The 9,127-nt window shown below is 39.8% G+C and overlaps 1 long non-coding RNA gene across 1 annotated transcript; it reads left to right on the top strand.

Moving 5' to 3' along the window:
• The first annotated feature begins 347 nt into the window (after positions 1-347).
• LOC146001905 (uncharacterized) lies at positions 348-7,085 on the top strand. The gene is made up of 3 exons (XR_014443624.1): positions 348-433; positions 5,606-5,658; positions 7,018-7,085. It is a non-coding gene; the product is annotated as an uncharacterized LOC146001905 (long non-coding RNA).
• Positions 7,086-9,127: the final 2,042 nt, after the last annotated feature.

Below are 9,127 nucleotides of genomic sequence, written 5' to 3'. Positions count from 1 at the left end.
TTGATCGAATCTGAATTTCCTATGCTTTTTAATTTCAAGCTTTTCTCAGGGCCTTAAAAGCTACTTCGCCTCTATTATCAATACCTCCATGGCAACAACGAATACGCTGTGCATCCAGTGTTCATTGTATCACCCTCCATGCTTCACTGTTCTTGAACATAAACAATAGGATCATCTAGAGAGAGCCTATTACGTTTTGTTTGGAACAAAAAGAACATCCATTGTTTGTGGAAGTGCAGATGAGCAACGTGGTCATTAGAACATGCTTTTATAACATCCTGTCATTTACTAAATGACACTTTCCGGGCTGGCGGAGCGTTTAAAAGGCAGATGTAATCCCAGGAGCCCAACAGTGTTCAGGAGAGACTGCTAGAAGAGTTACACTCCAAGATGAAGTCGATGCTTCTGGTTCTACTCTTGTGTGTTTTGTACGGTGAGTAATGTCTTCGTTCGTATTGGTTTTTCTTACTTTATAGCTCTATGCTGTCACCTAATATACCAATAAGCCATTACATTATGACCACCCCGAACGGGGAACATTTAGCGCCCCTGGAGCGCGAAGAGTAACACGTGACAAGCTGGCAGCATGCTATACATTGAGCAGGTCTATAGACTCGCTGTTAGTAGTGTCTCCGGCGTCAGAATGGGAAAAGCGGTCGATCTCTCCCAGTTTGATAGAGATCAAATTGTGATGGCACGGCACCTTGGTACCAGCATCTCTGAAACGACACGACAACTTGGTACCAGCATCTCTGAAACGGCTTGGCTTGTTGGCTGCTCTCATGCCGCTGTTATGAGCAGTGGTACAATGATGGTCAAATAACGACACGTCGTCCAGCCTTATGTCGACAGCGATTATTGATGCCAGAGGGCAGCGCAGGATGTCGCGCATTTTTTGGAGCGACTGCAGGGCCGCAGAACAACGAATCGCCCACATGTACAAGAGTGGTGACCAGGACAATGTTTCATGGCACACCGTTCATCGAACGCTGCGGTGCATGGGACTGCAGACATAATGTGATAGCTGATTGGTGTAGAAGCGATGGGGATAAATTAATCATTAATAGATTGGTTGTTAACACCAGCCCCGCTCTGTTTTAAATTTCTAAATGAATACCTTTATCTAGAGATGATCTTATGTTCTTTATTTGTCTCTTTCAATTTACAATTGATATTTTTTTTATTTTTTGCTTTCACTCATGCAATAATAAGTTGTTTGTCTTTCATAATATATTTCCATGTATGAGTTTAAGCATCATTATTATATTTATTTAGTTTTGCTTAAGTCTCTAACATACTTTATTTTAAGCTTTGGGTTTACAGATGTTTTTTTTTTTTTTAATTCATTTACTGTTCATCGGTTTATCATATTAACAAGCCTCATCATGGCAAATATGGCGTGATGCATAGGTAAACATAACATAGCATAACCCGTTGCTCTACAGTTCATAAGGGCTCCCGACTGCCAGTCTCCCTTCCTCAATCCTACCTAGAGGTGTGGGGATCTTCAACCAGTAATGGGGTGACGTCGAAACCTCAGCCGTTATAGGAGATTTCCAGATCGGGTTACGCTACTCACTCGCAGCTCCCCAATTTCCTCACGATGAAACCGGTTCTATACACAGGCTGAGAACCCAGAGGCTGAACCCAGGCGGACTCGAACCCATGCCGTCGGAGCCCAAAACACATCGCCTTACCGCACGACCACGGAGCAGGTAGTGATGCAAAGATAAAAATAAAAAAATATAAATCAAACGTGATGGTTATGAAAGTTCTTCCGAGATAAAACTAATAATAAACACAAAGGAAAAAAGTTGAATTTTTTGCTAACATGACCAAGCGCTCGGGTCACTCAGTGCTACAAGAGTGTAAATAAATGGAAGTTCTCGTCTTCTATGTAAACAAGGAGGACGTCAGAAAGGTGCCTTCCTCGCATGACAGCAGAAACTCCAATGAAAGAATGACAGGGCTGACGGCATGTGGCGCCAGTCATGCCTAGACACTGGAAAGGAAGGCTTTGGAGCACTTTGTGCATCAGCGTTCATGCCCATGTCTGCTTTACAATGTTCCCTCATGCAGAAACACGTCATTTAGTAAATAAGCACGAAATGGCAAGGACTGAAACGCAGAGAGAGAGAGAGATAGATAAGCGAGAGGGAGAGAGAGCAAGAGCGCTCAGAAGAATACGAGGGATAAATAACAGAACAAAGGAAAAGAGAACGGAAATATAGACCTAAGAGAAAGAGAGGAGAATGTAATGAAGAAGAAGAGACAAACAGAGGGATAGTGGGAGTCAGTGTGAAAAATATTTTAGAAAGAGATAGTGACTGTGTAAGTGCATGTGTATGAGGAACGTGTAAATTATGTATTTATCGTCACACACCTTGAAATATCAATCATAAGCCACCCTAAAATGCTATCTATGCCTCTGTCCGTCTCTGCTAATATTTGTCGTTTGATAATAGTGTAGATTGCATTGCATTGCTTTTCTACCGCTATAGGTGAATCACGACTATGGTGATGAAAATTGTGTTTATGAAATTCAAGTGTCCGATTACATGATCGTCCGTATCAGAAGCATTGTTCCATCAAATTCACGGATGGTACGTCACAATCTGACTACAGGTCCGCAGGACAGTTGCTACATTCCTTGTGCAGTTCGTTGAACCGTTGCTCTCACTGAAGTCATCATATGAAAACAGTGGTTCATGATTTCAAACAATTTATTGTAGGAACAGTATGCATCACTTTGCGAATTAAGATTTTTGAGTGGCAGGCGTATTTGTGATTTATTTTGGGAGATATTTTTGTGGGGGTATGAAACTGTATGTATAGTATACCTATATAGCCAAAAGTCATCGAACACCCAAGTAAATGTGACGGTATAGTGGAACCACAAGCAAAGAAACCTGCGCAGACCTGCGACTCCTGTGCACCGCACTTCCGCGAGGAGGGGAGGGTGAGAGTGAACCATGCTTCCTTATGGCTCGTGCTGAACGGAACAAGGAAAAGCTGCGCGGGGACTTTTCGTCCAAGCTTTTTTCCTTGTGGTCGCTCTATAGTGTCATGGTCTGGTCATGTTTTTCCTGGTTTGGGCTCAGAGCCATTAGTTTTGGTGATTGGCAACATGAACAGTGGTGTTTATGAGGACAATTTAGACAATAGCACGCTGCTCACACTAGGCCCTTTTCTCTGTCACCACGATAATGCCCCTGTCCATAAAGCAGGGTCCATTGCATCGTGCTTTGAGGACAATTGGGTGGGGTGTGCTTAGCTGGCCCGCTCAAAGTCCCGACTGGAACCCCAGAGAACATCTTTGAGATGAACTGGAGCGTCGGTTGCGTGCCAGACCCACTCGACCTAAAGTCACCCATGAACTATTCACGAGGCTTCAGGACGAATGGAAAAAATCCACCATCAATGTACCAGAACTTAGTGGATAGCCTGTCCCGAAGAGTAAATGCTGTAATAATAGCGAAAGGAGGTCCGACATCTTATTAGTTACCTGCCTGGTGTCTTTGAAATGAACAGCACTGGGTGTCCGGTGACTTTTGGTTATATACTGTATTATCAGTCAGTAAAATAAACTATTTACTTAAGGTTATAAGTACCAGGTTGTCCCAGAAGTCCTGCACCATACAAGAGAGAAAATGAAACACAGAATATCAGAAACAAAGACAGACTTTATTCAGCAAAGTACAGGCCTCCATGTTCAATTACCTTCACCCATCTCTGCGACAACAGTTCAATCTGATGGCGATACCAGGTGGCAGGTTTAGAATTGAAAAACTCACGACAGGCAGAATTTACCTCATCATATGAATTGAACTGCCGACCACACAGGAAATGTGTGAGAGAGCGAAACAAACCGTAATCCGATGGTGCCACATCCCGGACTATAGGTGGGATGAGGTAAGAACTCACACCCGTCAAGCTAAGCCATGGTGTTGGTCACTCTTCGAGACCGGTGACTCGGAGCATTGTCAATTTGAAGCAGTAACCTCTTCCTCCTCATTAATGCCGGGTATTTCTCGTTCAGAATGGCATACACTCGGCGTAATTGTTCAGAATACAGTTCACTTGTTACAGCACGACCTTCTGGAACTCATAATGGACAATCCCGCCAATATTCCACCACACACTCAGCATGAGCTTTTTACCAAATCTGTCCTGTTTCACATGGGCGATGGCTTCCTGTCCTCTTTTCACCCACTGTTTACATGTATCAGGGATTTTCAGAACACCCACTTCTCGTCTCCTGTCACAATTCTCCTCCAAAAAAGAAGATCACATGTGTTTTGTAGCAATGTCTGGCAAATTGCAACTCTGCGCTGGACCTGCACCTCTGTCAGCTCGTGCGAACTTTGTCGGGCTGTTTATTGGTGTAATCCATGTCATGCCAGCGACGGTTCACAGTCAATTTGGATGCCCAAACAACTCTTGCTAACACACGTGTGCTGGATTGTGGTGTAGCATTCACAGCATCCTGCAGAGGCTCGTTAATGTACATCAGAGGTCACCCCGTGCGGGACTTGTCTGTGAGGCGTAGATCACCTGAAGCGAATTTTTTAAACCAACGGGAAGCTGTCGATCGATTCACCACTTCTTCGTTATCCACACGACAAATATCCTCCGCTGCCGCTTTTGCTGTTAGTCGTTTTTTTCCATAAAAAACGTAGCACTGCACGAAATGCTATTTGGTCCTCACTCATCGTGCCCACTTTAACTTCACGGGAACACTCGCTACACATGCAGTGCGTGCCTTCACTTGATCCCACGAGCCTGTCCTCTATGCCTGCCAACAGCCTTTTATCGGTGGCGCCACCTACCCCCTCAAACTTCACCTCGTGGAGCTGTGTGTGCTGTTGGTGCACGACTTCTGGGACAGCCTGGTACATACATTAGAACATCGGCTTTTACCTAGGTCATTAAATTTTATGATAAAATTTACACCTAATGTAGAAACAGTTAATTTACATTCTGAAAAAGAAAAGCGAAGTTGAACACGAAAAGGTCTACCCATGTCCGTAACTTGGGACCTAATTTTGAGGGGGGAGAATCAAACTGGACCTAATTTTGAGGGGGTCCACCCAGGAGTAGTTTCCTGGTCCACTTGTTTATTTTACCGAGAGAGTAACTTACTTGTAGTTACTTGTAACTCATAAGTAACTGGAACTTACTTTCACAGTTATTTTCTGCTGAGACTTTCCTCGTGCACAAATTTCTCACGATTAATAATACAATGTAATTAATAGTAATAATATAGAAATGTGAAGACTTTGATGTGTTTTATTTATGTCTCTGGTACAGTTTATAGATCTTCATATACTTAGGGTTCGATTCCCGGTGGAGGTACATAGTGGTTTGGTTCCCACTTTAAACTATAGGTCCAGTCCCGATTAGCCTTACTGGGCATAAAGTGGACTTAAAACACCAATTCAATCAATCAATCAATTCACATACTTATGTTATTTCAAAAGGCAAATATATATAAACTTTAGGTGGAATTTGTTTTCATACATTTTTTGCATGCTGTACTTGAAGACCAGAAATAATTTTAGACTTAACCAAAGATTGAAATTGAGTGTAATGGATTCCTTTTCAGATGCAGTGCTTGTTGGAGGGAAAACGTTGTTCCCGCCTATTAGGAATATCAAGGTAAGTTTTAAGACTAGCATTGTAGAAAATGATGAAAGAGAGAGACAGAGAGAGAGATGGGAAAAGACTCAGAGGACGGAGAAATAATAGAAAAAGGGTAGATCGAGGGAGAGAAAGAGAGAGAGAGAGAGAGAGAGAGATTCACAGGAAAACCAAGAAATGAATGAGGGAAACATAGACAAACAAGGAATACAGAAGGCGAGGTAGAGAGAGATAGACGGAATACAAAGAGAAAATGGAACGAAAGAGAAAGAGAAAGGGTGTTAGGAAAATACACACCAATGCAGAAAGTTATGTGAAAGATTGTCCATCTTAATATTCTTTGCAATTCCTCTAAACTCTATTCGATTTAGATTAATTAAAGGAAAGATGGTAACATGTAAGTCAACTTTGTTTTTGAGCTATTTTGTCTGAACTACAAGATCAATTTCTTCTGGTATGTTTGGCTTACTTACTCTATTGGCTACCTATTTCTAATTTTGAATATATAATATTATACATAAAGCTATTTACTCTGTGTAAAATTATCTAGAAAAATACAAGTGCTGGTAATATGAACCCTTCCATTTCATGACAGAAAGTTATTAAAAATTACAAACTAATGATAATTTTAGAAGAGTAACAAAGTTAAGTATTACAAATGTTGAACGGAAAATAATGAAATCGATCTTGATTTTTTATCTATCTAAAAAGTCACACACAATATGCACCGTAGAATATAAAATATTAAACAAAACTTTCTGAATTACGTATGTCATTTTGAGCCCTGTCCCATATTACCATTACCGTTGGGGTCCATAATGCAAACATTGTCACCTTGAAATGCATTGTAACTTATCAATAAAATGAACAAGAATAAATATGTAAACACGTGAAAATGTTACACGATAAAGCGTTTGGTCTCAAACGTGCTTGGAAATAATCAAAACCTGCAGACAAATTAGGTTTTATGTACAGTTCCTAAGGTTTGAAAATAGCAAATATACAAATGTGCTTCTTGAACGCTCGCTACTACACAAGCGACAACTGTAGCGTTTCTATGATCTGCTGGGCAAACTAATAAACAAATGACAAGTGTCATCACGGTAGTGTAGCAGCATGTTCTTCAAATTTTGAGGGATTCCATATTATCAGAAGGGTTCCATAATTTTTTCCTCCATTAAAATGTAAAATGGTATAAAATCACTACTTTTTGTTCCTAAAACATTTTTAAAGTATGTGTTTGGACTGCTTATTAACTGTGTATGTTTCACATAAAAATATTTGTTTTGCAAGTATTTTATGTATAATTTATGTTTATGGTCATGTCTTGCCCCTGGAAACAACTATTCTAATGCTTTTTTTTTAATCATTGTTCAGCGAGAAGCAGAACCTGTTGCAGACACTCACCGGATGAAGTCTCTGTTCTAAAGGAGGAAGACAAGGAGGTATGGAAAGTGCAGCACCTAAAAAAAATGTTTATTTTTCACCTAATTATATTATTTCCCCTTCGTTCCAAAGGACTCTGCGAATGTTAAGCTTTTTTTTAAAATTATGTTTAATTTGACATGTACTTCTAACATGAATGTGTAAGATACCTTGGATATACTAAAGATATTCTACTTTTGACATTATATGTTTTTACTAGTAGTATACTAAAGGTATTTTGTGAGGGACACGTGCATTGAGCTGGTGGTCAATGTCGTATGCACGCTCAAACTGTTTTGTAATATTCTGTTACTATTTTTATTATAATCAATTTTAATTTTTTTAATACAGATATGTTTATGTATTGCCCATTGTCTAGATAACCTTACTATTGTTATGCATTGTTATTTATCTGATTGTTTTCCATTGTTGCAGAAGAAGACAAGAAGCGGTGGCTTGCACTCTAAGGATATTTTCATCGGTGGAGTTCCCTGATGCATTTGTCAACTATATGCACACAATGTATGGCACATTAGCACACAGTACTCACAATAAATTATAATTTTCATAAGCAAAACTCGTTTCTTATTATTATTAAATGTTTTCCGCCAGATCTCCTGTGAATTTTAAATAAGGTACAATCATAGTAAGAATTGGAAAGTGTGGTGGGGGATAACGGTTATCTTCTCACGAAGACGATATTATCACCTAATTTCGTAAATTGTGTAATTTCTGTTGCTACTCCAGTGGACGCCGTAGTTGGCTTACAGAGGCGCAGCGAATTGTTCCAATACTTTCACTGAAATTACCCTTACTTGTTAATCTCAGATGGTTTCAGTACTTTTTACACATAAATATTTCTGAATTTGAAATATATGAATACTTTTTAACTTGAGGCAACTTCGACCGAGGAATGCGTACTACGAGATTTCAGCTGTTCAACAATGTGATAGGTGCTTTTCGATTTTTAGGTTTTTCAATATACGCCTGAAAATTTGCACACTTACTTATGGAATATGCCAACTAACTTACATACTTAAATCTCCCTCAAGTTTTTTTTTCTTGCTCCTAGGAAGTGTTTAAATGAACATGTAGTATTTTAATTCAACTTGAGTGGACTAACTGCAGAACTAACCAGCTGCGTCCAGTGAAAAACTGATATTTAGAGCTTTCTATCAATTTGTAAAACTAGTCATGCTTTAAAAATGCATGAAGAATTTCTATATTTACTTAATTTATTTTGTTTTTAAGTTCATTTCTTGCACAGAAAGGCTAATCAGGAATAGCTAGACCTACAGTTTAAAGTGGGATCCGAACCACTAAGTGCTTCAACCAGGTATCAGACCCCTTGATTACAAGGCAATGACGTTAGCACTACGCCATGGGAGAGGCCCTCGATATTTACTGTTTCTAATTGAGCAGATTGGAAGTAAAACTTGATAACCAAAACTATGTTCGTCATGATGCAGTTGCTGCAAAATTTTCAGGCGTATATTGAAAAACTTAAAAATCAAACAGCACCTCTTATCACATTGTTAAACAGCTGGTTAGTTCTGCAGTTAGTCCACTGAAGTTGAATTAAAATACTACATCTTCATTCAAACACTTCCTCTGGCTAACTAACTAACTAACTAACTCTCTAGTCTTCTTAAACCCGAAGGTTCATGGCTGCAGCAACACAGGCCTTCCATCTGTCCCTATCTTGAGCAAGATCTATATACTCTTTTCCATACCTACCGATTTCCTTTAGGTCTATCTGAACGTTGTCCCTCCTACAGGTCTCTTACCATCAGGTTTCCCAACAAGAATCCTGTAAACTCCTCTTTCCTCTCCCATTCGTACCACATGGCCTGCCCACCTAAGTCTTCTTGATTTAATTATTCTAATAGTATAACACTTTCTCTGGCGCAAAACAAAACTCTTGGGGAAGATTTAAGAATGTGGATTGGTTAGAATATTCCATAAGTAAGTGCGCAAATTTTCAGGCCTACCTATACGACACTGCCATGGAGTTATATACAACGAAGAATGTGTAATAGTTGGTGTTTCATGTATCGTACGT

Source organism: Lepisma saccharinum, chromosome 18 (genome assembly GCF_977018435.1).
Source record: "Lepisma saccharinum chromosome 18, izLepSacc3.1, whole genome shotgun sequence".
Lineage (NCBI taxonomy): Eukaryota > Metazoa > Arthropoda > Insecta > Zygentoma > Lepismatidae > Lepisma > Lepisma saccharinum.
The sequence above is the reverse complement of the archived record's forward strand: the minus strand, read 5'-3'. Positions and strand labels throughout refer to the sequence as shown.